Source organism: Phoxinus phoxinus, assembly GCF_949152265.1.
Source record: "Phoxinus phoxinus genome assembly, chromosome: 6".
Classification (NCBI taxonomy): Eukaryota; Metazoa; Chordata; class Actinopteri; order Cypriniformes; family Leuciscidae; genus Phoxinus; species Phoxinus phoxinus.
In genome coordinates this window covers 6,850,668-6,875,352 of record NC_136881.1, presented here as the reverse complement: position 1 = coordinate 6,875,352, position 24,685 = coordinate 6,850,668, and the positions used below count along the sequence as shown (strand labels likewise).

The 24,685-nt window shown below is 37.9% G+C and overlaps 1 protein-coding gene and 1 long non-coding RNA gene across 4 annotated transcripts in view; one reads left to right on the top strand and one right to left on the bottom strand.

Moving 5' to 3' along the window:
- The window catches only part of LOC307000905 (interferon-induced protein 44-like), a 71,250-nt gene that overhangs the window by 18,125 nt on the left and 28,440 nt on the right, over window positions 1-24,685 (top strand). The window contains exon 7 of one of the 2 annotated variants that reach the window (XM_079616851.1): window positions 1-473. This exon is cut by the window's left edge and continues 400 nt beyond it. The exons of the other annotated variant lie outside the window; for it this stretch is intronic. The gene's annotated coding sequence lies outside the window, so the exon portion shown is untranslated. Of the gene's footprint in view, window positions 474-24,685 lie in introns of those variants that run through there. 2 annotated transcript variants of the gene reach the window in all.
- Window positions 15,997-21,443, bottom strand: LOC307000724. 2 transcript variants are annotated; one of them, XR_013798070.1, is made up of 5 exons: window positions 17,504-21,443; window positions 17,210-17,355; window positions 16,954-17,108; window positions 16,608-16,705; window positions 15,997-16,508 (listed from the first exon to the last, which is right to left on the bottom strand). It is a non-coding gene; the product is annotated as an uncharacterized lncRNA (long non-coding RNA). The 2 variants fall into 2 exon arrangements; XR_013798071.1 differs by having other exon boundaries at window positions 17,593-21,443.

The following is a 24,685-nucleotide window of genomic DNA, read 5'->3' as shown; positions in this document are numbered from 1 at the left end:
TTTTTTTTAAAGTAACGATGTAAAATCTTTCTACTTTTAACAACATTAAAACTATTAAATGACACAAATAAGTAATGTGGGAATAATAGTGACACTCTTGTATTTTAGATTCTTCAAAACGTTTATGAACAAAATAACTTTTGCTTATTGAGATCTGCTGAATAAATCCTATTTAATCTCGTTTTGTTAATTTTTCTTGACAATACATGCATTCAACCAAAACAGGGAACTGGGGTATCTGGAGCAATCAGACTGAGAGAAAGCACACCTTTCTTGATATTCATGTTGAAATGTATTCTCTGCATGCATTGCGATATATATACATATAGGCTAAGTATATTCTTTGATTTTACACCTTCACCACCGTTACACCCTGACAGATTCAATTAAAGGGGTAGATGACCCAAAACTTTACATTTCTGAATTATCCCTTTAAGCCATTCCTGCATCACTTTGAATAAATACTCATTTGATAACTAATTTTAATGTATTTTTCTTTGGTATTTTGAGAGATAATCTCATGAACTGCAGGAAAGTGCAAAATCAAGTCAGATTTAGAGGAACAACATTAGGAAAAATTAAACATTTCAAATTGTTAGATAGATGATTCTTTTGTTTCGCTAAGGCATTTTTGTTGCACGTGTACTTCTAAAGGTAGTACCCAAAAATTACATTTCAGTTTTACATTTACTCAACCTAATTTTGTGAAATAGGAAAGAACATATTACTTATAAATTAAGTCAAATTTTGCAATTTTAACTCAATCATGATGAACTGCCAGTCAAGTTAAATTTAGCCTTTACTTCCAAATTACTTTTAGTTTCTATTTCCAGGAAATGCATTTATATATATATAAATATATATATTTATATAGCATGTTATATTTTCATATTTTGCAATAATATGCATGTCAATAAGGGTGTGTGTGTGTGTGTGTGTGTGTGTGTGTGTGTGGTCTCATTTTTCATTATTGTGAGTATCTGACAAATATAGCTCTTAAAACTGAAAGTAAATTGATGTTACTGTTGTGTTGCGGACTTGATTTCAGTTGCTTTAAGCGAGATACAAGTCAACTGTGGAGTCTATGCTGATATACTGTAAATATATTTAAGGGATAAATAATCAAATTGGAGGAGCAGACACAAAACCAGAGCAAAAATAACCAAATCTAGACGAGAGGGTCCTTATATGATTTTCCCCTTGCATTTATGCAGATCACACAATTATAGATGCATTTATACATTCTTCTCAGAGAGAGATACTAGAAGTTGATTGTTAGACCGAATTGTTTATATGATCTATATGTTTTTCCATACACTGTAAACCCAAATAAGTTGGCAAAACTAAAAAATGTAAGGCAATCAGTTGCCTCAAAATGTTTAAGTTAAGAAATAAAAAATTTAAGTAAGCAGAACTGGCAGATTTTTATTTTGCACTCATACAGTATTTTACTTTTTCCTAACTTGAAATGTTTGAGTACACTAATTCATACATTTAACTTAAAATTTTCATGTAACCTCGATGTGAACATTTTTATTAGTATAAACGTAGCTAGCTAACAGGCTTGTTCAATAAGGGCTAATTTGCAAATTTGCTAACATGTTAACGATAGCATAGTATCACTTGCTGTATGAGTGCAGCAATTTAAGCATTTTAAGCATTGCTCTCAAACCAAGCCACATGCACCACTTGTCACCGTGATGATGACTCTCCTAAAACCAACATTAACAGAAATTCTTCTAAATTAGCATAACAAAACATTAATCACTACTAAATCTCCCACTTAACATTAATTGTGCACAAAGAACATGATATTACATTTAATTTTAGCATTTACTCTCCCTTTCGAGTGCCATGTGATAGTGATTCTTTCAAAATTGAGCTAAATTGATCTGTTTCCCTTACAAATAAGTAGCCTAGTGGAACGTCTCATCTGACTGAAATGAAATGAAATGCTTCTCTGATGTTCTTCTCACAGTTCACTCTGTCCTCGCTTAGCTATAGTGTGTTCGGCTCTTTTTTTAAGTGAAACTTCATAAACATTGCTGTCTATCACTATGTTGAGAATATAATTGTATAGGCCACATTTTTAACATTAATAGTGTTGTCACTGTATATGTGTCAGCAAAACCGGCTCTTTGATTGGGAAAAAAGTGTAAAAACTGTTCAAATGAAAGGAAAGACACAATGAAACTAGAATAACAAGTTTACTGTTATGTTTGTATTTTAGCTTGTACTTTCCAAATCAGTTTTATATGGTTTTCCTCAATATTCGACAGACCCATGTGAGCTATACATTTAGCTCTGATAATATATGTGAACAAACATTAGACTTTTAATTCAGAATTCTAGCTATAAAAAATATGTAGCCTAAAATCAAAACATACAACAAAAGGTCCTTCCAATAATTTTACACCAGAAGTGACAGACACAGCAGGACAAATCTCCATCAGCTATATCCTTAAAAAAAAAAAAAAACTTTCTGTGCGTCCGGTGTGTCAGGATGATGTTCTTTTTTGTCTTGCCGTGCTTGAATGGTTTAAAAGCACTTGCATATACGCTAGCTAAACGATGACATAAAAATGCATGCCATACGTTGACAGCACGGACATAACTGATGTGTGTTTTTTTACAGTAATACACGGCAAGGCGGACGTTGTGACAATATTTTCATGTGTAGGCCTATTTGACCGTATGCGCAACAAGCCACGGAAAAGAGGAAGCTTTATGTGTAGGCCTAGGTGTTATTTGTTATTAGAGACATCCCAAATGAATGGTAGGCTACATAATTAATTATTTTTTACACATTTTAGCAATTTTAAAATGTTTGAGGAGTTTTTACACTGCACCGCTGCTCTCGCCAGACGGCAAACTGGTTGGAAAACGCTCATCTGGTCTGGATACGGCCCTAAAGTGTGACAACAATCGGCAGGCCGACGGCGCCCTCAGCTGGCATTTGTTAAAATCTATTATAAGTTTATTGTTTATACATTTCTTAATGTATTTTAATAGTTGTTCACTAAAACAATTTGATTACTATACTTTTAATACTTTATTTGAGCCAATTATTATTGCCTCATTGTTATATAAATTTAAGTCAAAGGCTAATGTTCACTTAGATAGATCTATCTTTATTACCAAAACATATGTATTTTGTAATTAAAAGCCTATTTTCCAGTCATATATTTTGTCATTGTAGATTTCCTCAAAATAATAGGCTATTAAAATGCTTTCCGTCGCCTTAACCCATTAAACGATATCGCATATAGTTTGATGTTGTGAGCTAGTATTCGCCCATTGTACCCATTAATTTGGGTGGGATGCATTTTAAATATAATTATATAAATATAAATGATTAAATAAGTTGTATAAAATCAGTTGTAAGAAGTGTTGGATGTTTTCAGGATGCTATAGACACATTCTGACCTTCATGTAGAGGTAAATTTTGTCCTATAGGGGTACAAAATATATAGCCTAACTGTACCTTTAAAGGTCCACAATAGGTCCCTAGGGTACAATTATGTACCCAAAACGGCTTATAAAGGTACAACATTTTAGGTTTAGATGTGAAAGGTCCATTTTTGTACCTTTTGAAACTTTTTTTTTTACACCACCATATTAAGTTGGTTTTTTTATGTTAAAATATAACTAGGCCTATAGGCTACATACGATTATGGATTTATTTATTATCACCATCACTTCATGTCTGTAAAATACTACACATGTTATTTCCAAACCTGTTAATAAATGTATAACTTTAATTATTTTTAATAATTGTTCATGTTTGTTGTAATGTGTTATTCATTTTTAGTTTAATTTTTTTAAATCAAATTAATTAACTTTTGAATGTTGCATCAAAAACAGAGTGATTGATGCTGAATTAAATTATGAATACAGACAATGATGAACGGCAAAAAATAATTATTTTCAAGTAATTATTCAAAACATACCGAGACCGGGGATGGTTGTAACACGGGTCAGTTGTAACAATTCCAATCTGTCCGATCAGGAACTAGTTACAAATCACCTGATTCACTTCGCACATGCTTAGTTTAGTTCTTATTCCCCATGTAATAAAATAGAGCCCAGTGGCAGACACAGCACATGTTACTATGCTATCGTTAAAAAAACAATTTTGAGGTAAGAAAGTAACTTTTTTTTTTACTTTTTTTGTTTTTTTTTGTTATGGGAATTTCTGCTTTGTAGTTAAACTCATCAAACTTTTATTATATTTATTGTGTGTCTGTGTAGATATTTTCCATGCAAGTTGTAGTGCTAATGTTTTGCCTGTTAGCTGTAAGGTGAGCTAGTTCATGGCTACATGACTCTGGGTTAGCAACAATGAAACACACACACACACACACACACACACACACACACACACACACACACACACACACACACACACACACACACACACACACACACACACACACAGTTCAAGTGTTCAGTTTTATTATGGCCAATACTAACACTGGCAGTAACAAACATGCTTACAAACAAACAATGTTTGTGTTCAAGTTCAATTTATAATGGTCAATTACTATGACTAAGAGTGACACACACACATCAGTTATATTGAAAAGTCAGTGTCGAATAAAAACCTTTCAAAATATTTTTTTTGTCAAAATCCTTATTTCATAATGTTACATCTCACCCCAGGGTATGTTACAACTAACCCAGACTATGGGGTGAATTGTAACATTTCACTCCTCGTGTTTGAAACTAAATCATGCATTTTCTGTTTGTGTTGCAAAGATAATAGCTATAGTAGACCAAATAGTAATATTAAATTATATAAACCGACTAAATCACACAGTGAAAGCGTGAAAATCTAACCTAACGTTAATCTAAAAGACTGCGTAACGTTACACGATATGGGTGTGTGTGAGGCATAGGCTATAACGTTAGCTACTACAGTGTTAAACAAGCTGGGTAAACGCATAGAACTGTATAAAACAAGGATTAACGTTATAATCGCTAACATATAGCGGACTACGTCGGTGACAAAAAAATTTTTTTTGTCATGATTTATTAATGACTCAGCATCATCTTTATTAAAGAGAAAATAATCACTTCATCCGATGTTTAAAGTGAATAAAATAGCCTTGACTTACTGGAGTTCCACAACTACTATATTATGCTCGAACACACTCGATCTCACTCGCGCACTGTAGAGCGCGCTCTCGGACAACACTCTCGGCACACCGACTGATTAGGCAAGGCTACGTCTGTAGTGACAAGGCACACTATTTTATTATCTGCTTACCTTGATTGTCATCCAAACTTTCAAACGCGCATCAGTGGCTCTGACTCCGAACCTATGCTCCAAAATCTCTCTGAACTTCTCACACGCAACTGACTATCACGTGCAAAGGTTTTCAACGAATCAACGATCACCAAATACTGCAGTGAGAACATTGTTGGCAGATGTTACAGCTGTGGGCTCAGCTAAACTCCTCTCCTGTCATTAATACACTGTGGCCTAGTCAATAGTCATCAATAGAAAATTAACGGATTGAGGGGAGAAAAATGAGAGTGTGAGATTGATGCTGAAAGCGTGAGTATCACGCCAGATGCGTGAGAGCTGGCAACCCTGGTGTTTGAGGGCAGGTCAAGTTGTTCGCGGACGGACAGCGTTCATAGGTGGACATTAGGCAAATGTGTTACCCAGCCTGATCTCATGAAAATGCGTCTCTATAGCACATATTGTGCTATATTCCTCATTTATAGCACATATTGTGTTTATCGTGCAATTTATACGCAAAAATTAGTTATGATGTAAATGGATACACAGTTTTCGCGTGCATATGAGACACACTTTATAGCATGTAGCCTAATACACACGCACCCCACACCACTAATCCTAACCAAACGTATAATACACTCGCACCCCACACCACTACCCATGCACGTAAAAACTCATTCTCGCGTATAAATTGCACGATAAACACAATAGGTGCTAGGGACGCATTTAGTGTGACCGGGTTGGTTACCCAGTGACGTGTAGCCGTCACGGAAGTGGGATTCAAATTCCTGATGACTCGTTTTTGGTGGTTCAAAATCGATTCTTTCTTTTGAGAAAAAATAACTTAATTTATTGCGTGCTCTTTCATTTTCATACCTTTGCAGAGAGCTGCATTACACATACTGTAGCATGAAAGGGAATATTTGAAAAATCATAATAGGGGGCACTTTGAAAATGATCTGAAAATCTACTGTGAAGATTTGAAATTTGAGTCTGAAAAAGTATGGAATTTTAAAATGGAAAATGTGTAGGAACCCTGTTTACATTAACCAGAAACAAACGTAAACGAGTATAACACACATTACACTGAATTTTTTGATTGTTTTTGGTGCCACCCCAAGATTTTGCTATGGCCTCCTCTGGCCACCCCTATTAATTTTCTGTGACCGCCACTGCCCCAGAGTGTGGACCAGGTCCCCAGTCGAGCACTTCCAGTCCTCTAGCAGATCCACATACACCCACACAAATACTTGAGCTGCAAACCTCACATTCATATAGCCCGGTTTCAGTTACACAGGACGGGCAACTGCGGCCTCAGCGTGTCAGAAGGCCTCCGAGACGGTTCAGGGACTTTGTTTGTTCCCGCGAGGTCGAGGAACTTTGTGAAGGGGGAGCAGTGTAGCAAATCTAAAGACTGTTTATATTCAATATCTAGATGCATGTATTTTCTTTCATGTGTTCTGATTGTGTGGGGCTTTAAGGCGTGAGCTGTTCTTCTGAAGAACGAGCCTGCACAGTTATGTGGGGGCGGGGTTGGATAAGAGGGGTTTTTCCAGAAGTTTGAGGTTCACTGGACTGTGTGAGGCAAGAGCATTGGCCACACAGGTGCTTACGTTAATAAAAGATCATTAAAACTGTTAAGTGAGTCTATAATTTTCTCCGATCGCTACAGTAGCCTATCTATAATTGTGTGATCTGTATAAATACTCCCCCCTGTATTTATACAGATCACACAATTATAGATACTGTAGCGATCTGAGAAAATCATACAAGGACCCTCTCACCTGGTTGTTTTTGATCCCCTTTTGACATGTATTTTGCTTAAAGCAACTGAAATCAAGTCCGCACCACAACAGTTATATACAATAATTTACTTTCAGTTTTGCCAGCTATATTTGTAAGATACTCACATGCATAATGAAAAATGGAACCACACACACATACATGCCCTTATTGGCATGCATATTATTTCAAAATACTAAAATTGAAATATAAAAAGTTAATAAGTTTCAGAAACTTAGTTCCAAGGAGATTAAAGGTTCTTCACGTGAATCATATACACCCTTTTAGTCCAAGCTATCAGTCAATTACTGACATCCATATTTTTTCAAAACCATACTTCAGAAACAGAAACAGAAACTGTTCATAGCATGTGAATAAGAACAGGCTTCATTTCCTAGAAATAGAAACTGAAAGTCATTTGGAAGTAAAAGCTAAATTGAACTTGACTATGCACAGTCATGCTGTCTGCAGTTCGCAGTTCATCAAGAGGGCTTACAAAATAACATTTGAGCTATAATACAATTGAGTTACAATAGCAAAAGAGTATTTGATTTAATCTATAAGATGTCCTATTTCATAGATGAAATTAGGTTGAGTAAGTGTAAAACTGAAATGTAATTTTTGGGTACTAAACATTTATGTTAATAGAAGTAAATGGTACAGAAATGCAACCAAAATACCTTAGCAAAACAAAAAGAATTGTCTAACAATTTGAAATGGAAAATGTTTCCTATTGTTGTTCCTCTAGATCTGATTTGATTTAGCACTTTCCTGCAGTTCAATAGATTAGCTATTTAGCTAAATACCAAAGAATAATACATTAAAAATGTATCAAATGAGTATTTATTCAAAGTGATGCAGGAATGGCTACACTAAAAAAATAAATAATAATTATGCCATACAAAGTCTGTCCTTTTATTACTGTGTTCATTGTACTGAGTTCCCTGGTTCCTACTTGTATATTTGCTTAGCATAAGTGAACACACCCATGCTAAAGTTGACTAAAAAGAGGAATAAAAAAATCATCTTTTGGAAATTGATCTTAATGCCTTAATTAAAAAAAAATAGGAAAACTCCAACCTTTAAGGACACCAATTTTCTTTGTGAATGAATAATGTATCGTAAATAAATTAATGTTCTTCCTGAAAATACAGGGTGCATAAGTCAGGACACCCCTATGTTAAATTCCCATAGAGGCAGGCAGATTTTTATTTTTAAGGGCCAGTTATATCATGGATCCAAGTTAAAAAATGTTTTTAACTCAATTCTAAGTTTGACCGGTAGCCAGTGTAGCGAAGTTAAAATAGGAGTGATGTGATCGAATTTTCGACTACCAGTCAACAGAACTTTATTTTGTTTAAATGGGAGGTACAGTTGGGTGTCGTCAGCGTATAAATGAAATGATACTCTGTATTTGGAAAAGATGGATCCCAGTGGCAGCAAGTATAAAGAATATAGTATAGGAGCAGGAATAGATCCCTGTGGTAGGAAAGATGTGCTGCTGAGAAAGTATGATTTCCAATGCGTACAGAACAATTTCTGTTGGTTAAAAAAGACTGGAACCAATTTAAAACCCTGAATGCCTACATGATTTTCCAATCCAGAAATAGGAATTGTATGATCAACAATATCGAAAGCAGAGCTGAGATCTATGAGATCGTTTTATATGGGAGGAAAACGCTTAACGATGTATAAAACGCATTGCGTTCATATTCTGGGCTCCTCTGCTTTTCTGTACATGCATGGTGAATTAGTATGATGTTTACTGAATTTGTGGAAATGTGGAAAAGGCCATCATCATCTTTTACTGAGCCTATATATATTTACCACCCATAAAGAATATACCATGTCACAAAAATTATGTATGAGAGAAACAGTATACTTGCAAAAACGTTTTGCCATTCTTTTACACCTGCACCATGGAATACCCATCCCGAGGTAGCCAGGGAAAACCCAGACCACTCTCAGTTGTATGTAACCCATGTTAAAAATGGTGCTAAATAAATAATATAATTGTATATTCTAATAGTTAAACTTTTAATTAAAAAGTTGAAACGATCTATTCATATACATTGTGAATTAAATAAGTATAAATAAAAATAATATGCATTATAATCTAGCACCGAACATGTGATAATACACGTACATGAGTTGCGTATAACGTCAGCACAGCAGATGACGCACGGAAGTGCGAGAGACGCGCTGAACACGAGATGAGAGTGATGCAGAAAGGATTAATAAGGTTTATATTGTTAAAATTCATTTAATAAGGTTATAAGCAACTTTATAATAGTGATGGGCAGATCGAGGCTTCGTGAAGCAATGAAACAGTTGAACCAAATGGTTCATATTGTTTCGAGGCTTCGAATCAATCCGACACCCGTCTCCACGGTGACACCTAGTGGTCACTTGCAGGTGTTGATCCTGAAACAACCTTGACGAGCCATTAAAAAAAATGTGTTGTTTTTTTATTATTGTATTTTTCTAATATGTGAAGCTTGTAACCTAGGCTCCTCACTGTGCATAATGTTATTTTGGTCCTGCAAAATGAATATTAATAAAATAAATCAAGCCACAATGTCTCACTTTTTTAGATATTTTTATTCAAAAATATTAATTTCTCTGCTGTGGAAGGACTTAGCCTACTTCTTTTTTTTACAGATAATTTCTCCAGCCTTTGAAAAAATCCTCACAAGAGACACTTGTTGCTGGTATGCAAAGAAATTTTTTAGTCATGACATACAAATGAGGAAAGATTACTCTCTCTTTCCAGTAAGTTAGTGGATCATGAGTTCTGGGCAAATACGCATCGTTGATGTATTTTTTCACTTCCACTGTGGCATCAGCTCCTCAAATGGCGCATCATGGATGATGTATTGTTGCAGTAGGCAAGCTGCCGATCACAATACACACATCTCACTTTATTTGGGGTTTCTAAATGGAAATGCTCCCACACCACAGATGTACGGCATCTCTTCTGGGGAGCCTCCATTTTATCTATCTATCCAAATCTATCTAGATATGTATCTCTAATCTATCTATGTAATTAGATATATGTATCTACAATCTATCTATGTATTTAGATATATAATATGTATCTATAATCTATCTATGTATTTATATATGTAGCCTATCTTTAATCTATCTATATATGTATCTATCTATCTATTAATCTAGCTGTCTATATTTATATCTATGTATCTATTAATGTGTCACTATATGTATACTCTGTGCCTCTAGCCTATCAGTCAATGTGTTGTGTAAATTTAAATGTAAGCCTAAATATAACTAAACAAATCGCACTATAAATGTCACTATATCACCAAAAATCCGCTATCTCAAAATCAAACTCCTCTCACAAAAACCCACGAGGTCAATATGCGTTAATTTCACTTTTATACAGATGTGCGCTTGTGTGGTCTGTTCCCGACCGTGTCAATCAAACGCTGATTCGGCGGATCACACCTGATGAAACACTTAGTGAAACACTTCGAGGCTTCGTTTGGCCATAGTCACGTGACATGGGTGTTTTGAATCACGCTTCGGATCAGTGTTTCGAATCATCTGCGCTTCGGGATCTCGCAAAGCTTCGGAACGACTGTTTCGCGTCAGCCATCCCTACTTTATAATACTTTGTGGTTGATGATGATAAATCGTTTTAGAATGGTGATTGCTGATTTAAGTGCGGATTCTAGCCGATTGTGAAGCTCCTTTGAATCTGAAGCGGGTGTTTAAAAAAAAAACTGAAACTCGGGATTTGGTGAGTTTATTTGTGTTTTATTATCTATAAAGGATGTATTTTATGTGTTATGCATATGCACGCTGTGAAGTCTTTTTGCATATTTTCTAAATGTTAATATGATTTTTGAAATGTTGAGTAATATATTTTTGCTTAGCTATGAATGAATATTAATTTGCACATTATCAATATGCCTGTGAGATATCACACGTTCGTCATGAAAGTGAAAATGTATGTTTAAACACTGTTTAAAGAGCAGAAAAGTTATAAAGAAATAATATTGAATGTTAATGACACTGTTTTGGTAAAACAGGTCAGGTTTATTGCTTCATTGGAAAAATTCTCTCATGGATTTGAGATGGCGAGCCACCAAAATTGAATGCTGATTTCTGAGCCTGGGGAAAAGACACTTTTGCTGTATCACAAGGTTTTCGTTGCGCCAGAGACATCACCTTCTTCAATTAGGAGGACTTTTCTTTTCTGTTTGGACCACTTCTTCGAACTGGTAGGATTTAACTGATTGTGCACTTACCCACTGGATGCCTTAAAGGATTTTTCTGGACGTTATTCAAGAGACAATTCACACAAAGAGTTAAAACAAGAGTGTTGTTTATTGAATGTTATTTAATGTGGGTCACATGTAAATATTGAATTTCCTTTTACCATTTCATTGTGAAAAGAAGTTTCAGTTGGTCAAATTGTGGTTATACACCATTTTATTTTTGTTTAAGGGATTATTTGGTTTGTCTAACACGGTATAGGAAATTATAACACTAAAAGCAAAATAGAATAAAAATCCTAAACTCTAAAAAAAAAGAGAAAGACAGGGACCTGTCCAAAAATACAGAACAATCTAATAAAAGTCTTACTAAAGATATATGTAAACAGAGATAAAATAGATAACATTGATTAAATTGTTTTAAAGAAGGAAAAAGAAAGAAATTTAAATCTTAAAGGAATAAGATAAGAAAACCCAAAGACAACAGAGAATTTATAATTTGTGTATAATTTTATTTGTTTTATTATTGTTGTTGTTGTTTAAAATTCTGTTCCATTTTATGTATGTGACCATTCAATTTACAATTACAAATACTTTCCTTACTTGATGTCTGTGATTCATTTACTGCCAATATTCTGTTCTCCACCGACCTAGAAACTGGTCCATTGCTCCAACCTACGTTGAGGGCCCTTGTTACATGTAACTGAGTTAGGGTCTGGCAAAGCTCCATAGACAATTCATTTCCACAGGGGAGTCACCAACGGACGTCGGATAGATCTAAAACCAATCAGAGCGATGAATGACATATGACGTATGCAGAGCGACAGAAACATCTCGAGACTCTCAGCAATTCTCTGTTTGTGTTAACGAAAATGACTATTTTAAATCGCTTGAAACAGACGCGATAGCTGATTCGAACGAGTGATGTTGTGATGTTCCACGGCGGCATCCATCTTTGTAATGTACAAAATCTGCGTCACCGTCTCTGCTCTGTCGTCATCGTGTAAAGCCCGCCCCAACGTTTCTGATTGGTGCCGCGATTTCGAGGGATTGGAAATGGGTTTCAATGGGCTCTTTGCCAGACCCAATTGCAGAGCAAATCTAAATTTGCCGGAAGTGGTCTGGGTTTTCCCAGGCTAATCCCGAGGTGCACTAGTGCCTGTATTGCCCAGGGCCGGGTTTCCCGATAACGATGTAGCCTATTTTAGCTCTTAAGAGCGCTCTCTACGTGCAAGGTTACGAACGCTCGCGGCAATTCCACGCGCGTTTCCCAAACATGCACTTAACATGAACGCGCGAGAACGCGTTTTACGTGCTACTTAAGAGTCGCTGTCCATTTGCGAAGTGCTGAAATATAACCTTATATGGATTCCTATTCTGAACTAATAATCATCATCTGTTGTGGATTAGCAATCAAGACAAGTCTATATAAAGCACCTACAGGTGGAGATACAGACAAAATGGCTGAAAAAAAGAAAAAAGAAAAGATACCTTTCAAAAAGATTACATTAAAGTCCCTGTAAAGTCAAAATTAAGTACGTGTTCTGAGTTTGTAATATCACAGAAAAATGTGTTATTAGCCACCCAGCCAAATTTGAATGATAAAAAAAACATAAAATAATCTATCAAAATCTTGAAAAAATGAGCAGTGGTCTCTGCTCTCACACGCTGGGGGCGTGTCCGCCGGCTGCGCTGAAACCTGTCTGACTGACATCCAACTTCTCGAGTGACTTTATGCATGAAAGACTCGGTCTCTTTTGTGGTCGGAAGGGACTGCTTTGTGAACAGATAATAGTTTAAATTACTTGGCTAAGGAATCATATTGATCATATAAAAAATATATAAAAAAAAACACGTTAGAGGGTTGCAGAATGTAGTACGTAGGCTACTGTGGACTACCTAACGTTACTAGAATTATAACATAAGCACACAAGGCAGCCTACCCTCATTGGTGGGCACGCACTGCCGAGGATGGCACCAGGTGTCGGCGCGACGGGAGGATGAAGGCCGAGGCGGGAGATAGTCGGTTCGGCCACATTCACCAACAGCGGATTATCAGAGCATCCCAGTTGTCTCCGACGAAAGTTTATAAAACTATCCCGTGTAAAATGATCACTACAGAGGCAGGTTTTGGTGGTGATCCTCAGCTCTCCATCAAGGTGGCTCTTCACAAAATTAATCCACCTCTTCTTGATGTGATCGTTTTTAGGAAATGTAAATAAGGACACCGATCTGTTTCGTACATGATCGCATCCAGGTAGTAGCCTACGCATTTCCGTGACGAAGGCATAGCTAACTAGCAAACTAGGCTGTAGTAATAATAGAACTGACAGTAACTCGCGATTGAGCGCCAAACTGATGCGAATGTGCTCTATTTATTGTTAGGAGCGGCCAGCCTCAGGGGCTCCAGTGCGTCATGAAGTAGGGGTGTGTCCAGGAGCTCAGGGGCTCCAGTGCGTCATCGAGCCCCCGTTTTAGCCCCGCCCAAAAAATCCGGAAAATAGCAATGGTGAAAAACTGTTTAACGGTCTAACTCCACAATTCAGTACTTCGCAGTTCACAGTCTTTGTAATATGTTTTAGCAATACATTTCTAACATTTAGAATGTGTTTGAATTTTTTTTTTAGAATTGCCTTTACAGGGACTTTAAAGAGTGCCCTTACTTAACAGGGAGGAAGAAGAAGAGGTGGAGGAGGTGGAAGAGGAGGACGACGACTAAGATGGCATGGGACCACACACTGTAAAAAATGTGGCTGCGATTAGTTAAAACTTAACCAAACTAAACTAAAGTTAACTAAACTTAATATTTTAAGTCAAGCATGAACACATACTTTTTAAAAAGAAAAAATGTCCAGGGTGCTCAAGGAGTTCAAAATAAGGAAGTTTTTTTTGAAGGTGCTCTTTGGGGTTGGGAATTCAACAAAATGTCATAGAAGGAAATCCAAGGCACTCTTCTTTGGAAATATATAAAAAGCCTTTATTAGATTGGCTATTTCATAGTAGAAAATTTAAAAAACATGGGGGGAAAAACAACCCACGCGTAGCGGCACAATCTAACACAGTCTCACCTAGGGTGACCACCTGGCTATTGCTCTGTTGCAGGTCAGCAGACCTGATTTTGCGGGACAATGCGGGACACGAGGGAGAGAACTTACTATTATTATACGTGAATAAATATCGATTTTATATTAGATGTCTTTTTGCAGTGATGTTAACATGCTTTAAATTGCTAATAGGCTTTATAAAAATGTTAATGACGGCGCTGACCGGCGCTGTGAACGTCACTATTAATATAACTCATTTTAACAGCACAGGTTTATTCAATCTAAATAATTAAAATAATAATCCAATCGCTAAAAAGCACATTTCCAAATAAGCACTGTTACGATCTTTTAAAGTCTAGGAGAGGATTCGCAACAACACTTATTTTGATATTACTGCTGGTGGCTGAATAAAGTGGAAAGAACACATGACAGACTCAACTTAGACTCACCCCAAAACGTCACATACTGACGGGTCTTGACCATACGGCAACATACGACGAAAAGGGTACCCTTTAACGTCCATGTGTGACGATTCGGGTATGGTTGGGTTTAGGTATGCGTTAGGGTACCGCTAGGAGGCGCTGCTGGTGCGCTTATGTCTGCGTCTCATATTGACGTTATAGGGGAACCCTTTTCGACGTATGTTGACGTATGGTCAGGACCCGTCAGTATGTGACGTTTTGGGGTGAGACCGGATTGTGCCGCTACGCGTGGGTTGTTTTTCCCCCCATGTTTTTTAAATTTTCTACTATGAAATAGCCAATCTAATAAAGGCTTTTTATATATTTCCAAAGAAGAGTGCCTTGGATTTCCTTCTATTACATACTTTTTAAAGTTGTTTGATTATGAGTTGTGATAAATAATCGCAGCAATTTTTTTTACAGTGCATGATGGCCAACCAAGAAATCGCCAATACATGGCTGGTTTTCGTGCACGTCATTGACAGATTTTTTTGAATCCATCCCTATTTTGCCCAGTCTTTGAAGCATATTTTCCACATTACTTCTTTTATATATATTTTTTTGTTGATTCATTTAATTTAGGTGTGTATTTCTATCTTTTTCTTCCCTTTTTAATTATTTCATTTATAAATTCATGTAAACAAAAAGCGAGTAAAATAAATTGTACAATAAAGTACAATCAAAACATTATTATATTACTTACGTTGCAGTGTGTTAAATCTAGATAAAAGTGTAATCTGCCGGTTGTCCTGCAGGTGACCTCATAAATCTGTCTTCTTACGATGCACTTTGGGGATGTACGATTACTCCAGAGCACTCGTAGTTCTACGAAGATTTTCAAGTGCTACTTAAGCTACGATGCTTTTGGGAAACAGACCATAATATTAAGATCAGTCGTACGATCGTTTTTACGATCAACTTAGGCTTACGATGCTTTTGGGAAACGCAGCCCAGATCAATCCGTTACCCACAATCAACTCCACATCTCGTTCAAATCATCCAACACCTGCCATCAGTGTCTGTCATACACCATGCACATGCCTCTCTATTTGGGATCATTAGGGAATGATCTCCCTACCCTCGTCCGGAATGCAGAATCCCTGACTACATTCAAAAGACAACCGAAAACTCATCTCTTCCGTGAGCACTTGACACACACACACACACACACAAAAAAACTCTAAGCAATGTCTGAACTTTGTGTTTTGAGCACTTCTTGCCTTGTTTTTGCCTCTTAACGATGACTCGCTTGCTCTAGTCCTCAGTTGTAAGTCACTTTGGATAAAAGCATCTGCTAAATGACTAAATGTAAATGTATTTCCCATAGTATTGTTTTCTAACAAAGAATCTACCATCTACCATTAACATCGTGTCCTGGTTGACCTTGGCTTGCTGTAATGCACAATTATCTCTAAAGCTGCTTTGGTGCAAGATGCATTTTGAAAAGCACTATACAAATCAATACTATGCTGCTGTGTGTGTGCATAGAAATACGTAAAACCACATTCAATTCAAAAGCTAGAGAATCAGTATTGGCATAGTCTACAGTAGATATATTCTTTTTACACTTGCAATCATTATATTCTTTAGTTGAATGTCTCATTCGCCAATCTGTCATCAGCAAGATGTACAATCTGATCTAATGCCTTTAGTATAAGAACATCAACTTTATCATCTATGTCAATCTCATCATTGTAGTTCTTCTGTGGTTCACTGGCACTTTAGCACTGCACATCTGGAAAAAAAAACAGAATGCAAGGCAGAAAATATGGTGGGGCATGCGGATATTATAAAAGTCAGTAAAATAGTAAAACACACATGAATGAAATTATACCTTCTCTTTGATCTTGCTAGTGTAGATTTTCCTAAGATCCGTGTTGACCAGCGGACATGCTTCATCCACTTTGGTCATGACAACCACTTGAGGAATCCCTACAGCAAATGCAATGTAAATGGTTTAAATAATGGCTAATGGATTTTTCTGTATCCTTATTTTGCATTTTTATAAAAAGGACAAAAGAATTTCATTGAGATTAGTAATTGAACATTTTTCAAAATACTAATTTGTCTTATTTAAATGAATAGAAATATAATGTACTGCATGAGCACCACAACTCTTTGGCCAGTAAGTGACAACATGTAATGAAAAGGGGGTCAGTTTTACCCTTATCACTGATTACCTGGCGAATGATCTGCAACTTGTCAAAAAGTCGATCATCTGTATATTGGACAGTATCTGCGGCTATGACGTAAACCAGGCAGAAAGCCTGATCAGAGAGGGTGGGTCACTGGTGTAATGTTGATCCTCATGAGTGAGTGCCTGCTCCTCATTGAACTAAGATTGGAAATAAGCAATATAGGTTAAACGTCAGACATAAAGCATACATAAAAATCTTATGTTAAAATGTTATTTTCGCAATTCATGTGATTTATTACTTTATAGCCGTCCTTCACATGGCCAAATACAGCCTTGATGATGTCATATGGTTGCGACCCAGCCAATGTTTGAGGTTCTAAGCCATGTCCTTGAAGACGAAGGGTATCTTCGTGATCTTCACACTTCTGATTTAGTATGTTTTTAACTAAGACCAAAAGCATGAAACAAATAATTATGTGTGAACAGTTTCTAGCTTTGTAACCAAAATGCAAAGCTCATACTAAGACTCACTCAACCATGATTACTGTAACTTTAAAAAAAGGAAGAAAAAAAATCGAATTACATTTACTAACATTTCTTGTTATCTTTTTAATGTTACTTCAGGGATGGGGCACTTCAGTTCTACCAGAAAGACTCGGGAGAACTATTTCAACAATCGTACATTTATTGACAGGTCAGCAAGCTGATAATATACAAAGTCATTTGGCGTAGGCCCCGTCCGTAGTGCATAAACCGAGGGTATCGGATCTGCAATTCCTGCCTGAAGATGAAGGCAGGGGCGCATCCGACCCCCCGGGAGGTATGGATAGGACCATCCTGGTGGTGGTGGGGAGGATGGGGGTAATCGTCGCTTCAGTATCTGCGAACTCAAACATGTGTAAGTACCGAGCTTTTATACAGTGAGCATAAGAATATGATTGGATAGAAGTGAAGCAAAAGTTCACGTAGTAATTGAGTCTTCCCGGCAGAACTTATGCTTCCATTTCTACCAGAAAGACTCGGAAGAATAAGTACTGTGACAATTAAACATTTGTTAACAGCCCAGCAAGCAATCAAGTTCTTTGGCGTATAACCGTCCGTAGCTTGCAATCCGAGGGTCCGGACTCTGTATATCCTGCCTGAAGATGAAGGCAGGGGTGCAGCCGACCCCCTGCGAGGTATGGGAAGGGACCATCTTGGTGGTGGTGGGGAGGATGGAGGTGAATGGAAGCGTCAGCATCTGCAAACTCAGACGTGTGTAAGTACCAATCTTTTATACCATGAGCATAAGAATATGATTGGATAGATGAGAAGGTAAGTGACATAACAATTTGGTCTTCCCGGCAAAACTTATGCTAAAGCTTTCATTTTTGGAGGGCTACTGTCCAGCAGAGATTAACTCCAACCCTAATCCCTCTGGGACCAAAGTTGCCCATCACTGCTAATATTTTGAGTCCAATGGGTGACACTTGACAGACAGTACTGTACCTACTTTTTGTGTAAAACTGTGACTAGAGCCAGCAGCTGCATCAACTAGACTAGAGCATCAACTGATCCGGCCTTGAAAGGCATTATTGATGGAGCTGGATTTAATTATTGATAAGGCATTATTGATGGAGCTGGATTTAATTATTGATAAAGCATCATTGATAAAGCTGGATTTTCCTGCTCCAATTTCTCCAGCTACCAGGATCTTTATGAACTGTAGATCTGGATCACTCACAGAGATCTCTTTTAGGCGTCTTTTCAGGACTTCTTTTTGTCTGTGTTGAGACATGAGCCAGATTTCAATTAAGGAACATTTCTGTGGAACACTTAAGTCATATTCTTATTACAAACTTATTAAGTTATTATATGCCTAATAGTCTCTTGGTTTGTTTAACCGGTAAGAAATCACGCTAATTTTAGTGTCTTTGTTTATCCCGAGGTTTTCCCGCAGCCTGCCGGATCCAGGCCGTATCCAGATCTGACAGGGACCTTCGCCTGGACCCGATGACAATGCAGTGCTGAAGTGCCAACTAGCCTCTCCCTTGTGAAGGATCCCTTTACCACTCTACAGATAAAGCGTTGTCGGGATAATTTACCCTTAAGTGATACAATTCTGTATAAACTTTTTTAAGGCCAGACAAGTAGTTTGTTAAGGCTTGGTTTGTAGGGAATTACAAACCTGCGGACATATATTCAAATGCATATATTTAATATACTAAATAACTATAGAATTAATTATTGATGCGCACGTGAGCGCCATCAGCGTTTCTCACAGGTTCGCGTTTAAAGTCTGTGTAGAGAGAACGGTGTCGTCTTAGCGGTCTCTAATTTAATAACTAATGATCGTTGCGTCGGAAGTGAATTAATTAAAACTAACTTTAGCTGGAAAATATATTAATTCAAGAACCGCTATAAAGCCAAAACAATCTGTTACCTTAAATTATCTGTTTATCTGTGACAATCAGCGGCTGGAGTGCCCGCGTGAGCCACTGGGGGGCACTCCTTCTCTAGTTTTCATTCCTCCTTATGGTTTTACTTGGACTGATTATGCTTTATGTCTTTCACCTGTTTTTGATTATGCTTGTTAGCTTCTGTGATTTAAGCCTTGGTTTTCCTTTGTCTCGTTGCTAAGTGTTGTTAGTGTCATACTGCAAGCTGAGCGTTTTCCCAGTTCCTTAGTGTTTCCTAGTTTCACAGTTCCTGGACTCCCTGCCTGTATCTGGATTTCCCGTTTGCCTTATCCCTGCATTGTATGATTGCTGATCTGGACTGCTTACCTGGTTTTTGACTTCTGCCTGTTATCTGGTACCTGTTTCTGGATCTTCCTCTCAATAAAGCCTGCATTTGGATCACCACTGTCTGTTTCCACCGAGCAGTTCATGACATTATCACTGTAAAGCCGCTTTGAAACAATCTACAATGTTAAAAGCGCTATATAAATTAAGATGACTTGACTTGAAATGCAAGCAATTTAATGCCAAGGTAATATAATACATTTGGGGGATTTCTGAGGGTAAAATGGCTCCAGTGTATGCATGATTTATTCATGCATGATGGATTTTTTCAACAACTTTCATCTGTATTTTTTTTTATTTAGTCTTTTTTCTTCCTTATAGAAAAATACACATGAAATTAGATTTAGAACTGTTTTATTTAAAAAGGTGTAAGCCAGCGCTCGATCGGCCCAAAGTAGGCATCCGACCAGTGGGGAAGGTCTCTGCGCGTTACTGTCTTTCCTTTTACGCAAAAAATAAGATTAAATGGAACACATTTTCTCATATGTATTTTCTCGTTATTTCAACTGACTCCAAAAATGAAAAGGTTTTAATGATATCCATGCATCATTAAATGTGAGCGAATGTTTGACCTTTCGGTTTAACTCTAATGAAAATAATGTCAAAGTCAGTTAGAATAATCAAATGTAACAATTTATTATGTCAGGTAAATGTGTCATGCCAATTACATAATCAGTTCAAAGATAATCGATACAAAACATCAAATGCTCTGGAATAAAGAGAAGAGATGTGAACCCGACATTAGAAAATATATGATGCTGAGAGACCCGGAGGCTCTCAACATTCACGGGCTGATCTGAGATACAGAAGGCCCCGAACTCTTTGTTGCATTTCATTATATAGCCAGAACCTCTTTCACATGGAAACATGTGCCAACAATGGAAATTTGCATTCAGAGGTTACACCTTCTGAGAATAGGAGACCATTTGCCTACCTTCATTTGTGTCAGTTTTCTCTAAACTCTTAAAAACCTTATTACCCTTTGTTTTACTCTTTGGGAAAGAAACATTTGAACCAGTCACACTGAGACATTTCAAATTATACTAAAGATGTATAATACTCGATGATACTCATTCACATTAAACTATTTTTTTGTTATATATTTCAGGTGATCTTAGCATGAGAGAGAGAGGTGGTGTGGGATGAGGGAAAGAAATGTAGATTAGGGTGACTATTTCATCTAGATAGTGCACAAGGGTGAGTTCAAATGGTAATTTCCACCAAGGTCCTTTGTCTTCTCGAGGAGTGGTCGTTAGAGGTCTACACGGGTTCAAAAATTCGTGCCCGAACCCGAAGAGACCCGTAATGTGCTAGACCGACCCGACCCGGACCCAGACCCGTCTATTATTTCAAAAGCTGGACCCGGACCCGTGTAGATCCGAGAAATGCCACAAATGTCCAACCTGGACCCGTCTATTATTTGAAAGCTGGACCAGAACCCAGCGGGTAGACACAGACCCGACTGGACCCGATTGTCACATATTCCACATAAGTTGCGAAAAATAAAACCTTTTGTCTTACCTAATTTTAGTAGCCGTTGTCTCCCTTCCTTGTACCTGACTGACTGATGCATTACAATCCTCCGACAAGAAAGTAATATCCATGTTATTCCCCTTGTTATTCCAAGCTTAATCCACTCATTATTTCAGCTTCAAAAGTCCACTTGATGTCATGGTGACGGATGAAAAATTCTAATTTGCAGATTTCCATTTCGACTTGAGTTAAATGCAGGGTAGGTAGGATTTTTATAAAAAACTTTTTCCCAAATTTGTTTAAACTGTCTTTATATACCAATACATAATTAAAATGTAAGTACTCTGAAAAAGAGAGTATAAAAATCGAGTGTCTGTAGTCCTCTCAGGGCTGCAATAAACACAGCTACTTATTCCATTCACTCCCACCCCCTCCCTTCTGGGCTCCTTCCAAAGCCACGCCCCCAAAACACATGAACGTGCGATGCCGACCGCTCAGCTGGAGGACGCGTTTACCAGCGCCAAGCGGAGAGGAGCGCAGTCATGTCGTGACATCATGTCAGATTCACATGTAATAAAATACCTAACTTTATGAATATAAACAACTAACATGGCTGTTAGGACTCACTATCAAGCTAGCATATCGATACTGGTAAAGTTTAAAATATATTGAGTTCGATTCAGTAACAAGCTAGTAACATAAGGCAAAGCTAAAAACAGGTTGCATTGATACACGTTTTCCCATTACCATTAGTTACACTGTGATGAAGGTGAATTTCGTGTAAGATTCATAACATAAACGGTGTTCTGCATGTAAGAGCTTCCACGATGAAAGCACTGTTGGCTCTGATGAGGACTACACTCCGGAGACAAGTACCGTATCGTCGGCTCAAGGAGAGGTCTGGGGGTCGAGGGCGAATTCCTTTTTTTGCCTTCGCTGACTGTATATGCAGGTACTGGGAATTTTGACTGCTCTTTCTCTGCCATCATTGTGATTATTCCTAGCTTCCGTGCCTCTTCCCTAGCCTGGGTTTCCCCATACTGCCTTTTCGCAGCGTGATTTTATTCACGCTGAAAGGCAGTCTGGATACCATTGACCAGATTTTCGCCTCATCTAGGGAACCAATCACAGAACGGGGAGGGAGCAGCAAGACGATGATGACATCTATGCGCCACAACTAAGCAGTTTGTTTATATCTATGAATTCAACATGGCAGCAGACGCGAAGCTACCTTTTGATGCAGCCTTAGATATTGTTCTAAGTATATAAAAATATCTTACCCATCGTCTTCTTGTCTAATTTCTGTCGCTCTACATACGTCATCTGGTATAATGGAAACGATTGGCTATGAGCTACGTACAGGCGCATTTGATAGACATTCTTAGCACCCAATAAACGGCGCCGGGCATTCGTAAACCACGCCTCAAATACGAGAAAATGTACATGTGGTTCCCAGACCCAAGTCTCAATGAGAATTGGGTCTGGCGTTAGCCAGGCTACCTCTTCCCCTCCTCGAGTCAAATGGGTGCGCGCATGTGGGCAGATCCTGTAGCAGCAGGGGTGGTAGCCATAGTAGCGAGGGAGAGTGACAGTCGCCCAGCCAATCATTTAATTTGTCCCGAATGGAAATAGCTGTGTTTATTGCAGCCCTGAGAGGACTACAGACACTCGATTTTTATACTCTCTTTTTCAGAGTAGGCTACTTACATTTTAAGTATGTATTGGTCAGTGTTGGGTATAGTTACTTTGGAAAGTAGTTAATTAGGTTACAACGTTACCATCAATTAAAAGTAATCAGTTACGTTACTGCGTTTTCTATTCATAAAAGTAACGCGTTAGAGTACTCATGCGTTACCAAAAATTAAAAGCCGTTTGCAGCGCCTCACACATGGTGCAGCTTGATTGACAGACACGGCCCCCTTTAAATGCACCTAGAAGTCGTGACTCCTGGCAATGAATAACGTCAGTCATCCGACTAATTTAACACTGCAGGATAACAATAATGGTGCGTTCACACCGGACGCGAATAGCGCGTCAGGCGCGAGTGATTTCAATGTTAAGTCAATGCAAAGACGCGTTACGGGCGTTTTTTACGCGCGTAACGCGTCTTTGCATTGACTTAACATTGAAATCACTCGCGCCTGACGCGCTATTCGCGTCCGGTGTGTAGCAGCAGTAACAGGAAAGACAGTCATCAATAGGCTATTCCACATAGCGTTTTATTTATTTATTATCACAGAACATATTAATCAAAATTCACACCTTCCCAGCCCGTGTAGTAGAGATGCGCGGATGGGCTATTATTTCAATAAAAAAAATCAATAATCATAATGCCAATATTAATTCAGTATAGAAATGCAGACATCCCAAGTCTACCGGAAGGTCCGGGAGTCTCCCGCATATTCATAGCGGCTCACTGATGCCCGCGAATTAGTTAAAATCTCCCGGAATCTAGAGCGAGCGCGCCCGCGAGACAGAGTCTGTGCTCCAAACCGTGCACAGCAGAGAGGGAGAGAGAGCAAGAGACCGCGCGCGTGCCTTAATGAAGCGCATGTAAACGAGACTCCCGAGGCTGAAAAGCCTCTCCACGGGTGCGCTGGAGGGTGGTGGGGTATTGAAGCGCAGAAACACTGGCTTGATCCTGGGGAAATTTTTTTATTCGGGATTTTCCTTTCCTTAAAATAACGGATTACTTTTTTAAAAAAATAACGAAGTTACTGATTACTTAACGCACAAAACTAACGCGTTAAGTTACACATTTCACGAAAAAGGTAATTAGAGTACTCTAACGCGTTACTTTATAACGCGTTACCCACAACACTGGTATTGGTATATACTAACAGTTTAAAGTCGGCATGAAATCAAAATTGACCCTATTTACTTTGTTAGCGGATATTACTAGTCTTGTGGTGAACAATTAATCCGTGCAAGTTAATACACGGAAAAAAATTGTTTGCCGAAGTTATCTTTAATCAAAGTCTGAAAAGTTACTTCCGGGTCTGGAATGGCGTTCTTTTCTGATGACATAGGCTTGACAACTTGGGTTGGTTAAACGCTTAACCACTCCCCTCAACCCATTACTCTGCTGTGGGCGAGAGATGGAGAGGAGGAGCGCTGAAGTAAAACCCTGCCCTCTGTTCAATATTCCGTTTCACTCGGAAATGCGTCACAACACTTGAGAAAAGTCGTTTGCAACTTCCGGTTCACGCGGACTTTAAACAAATTTGGGGAAAAGTTTTTTATAAAAATCCTACCTACCCTGCCTTTAACTTGCATAATAACTTTGACTGTTTGCCCTTTTGAACTAACGATTGCTCGTTCAGTGCCTGCTGTGCTGACGTTAGCATTATTTATTTGCTAGCCTATCTATGCTCTCTGCGCCGAGTCTGACCACCAAAACTGTAAGATTAAACAAGACGGTTCATTCATATTATTATAAAAATGGGAGAGTAGTAAATAAGTGTTTGGAGAAGTGTAAATCATGCGGCTTGGCAGAATAAGTCCTGCTCTGGTTGTCAT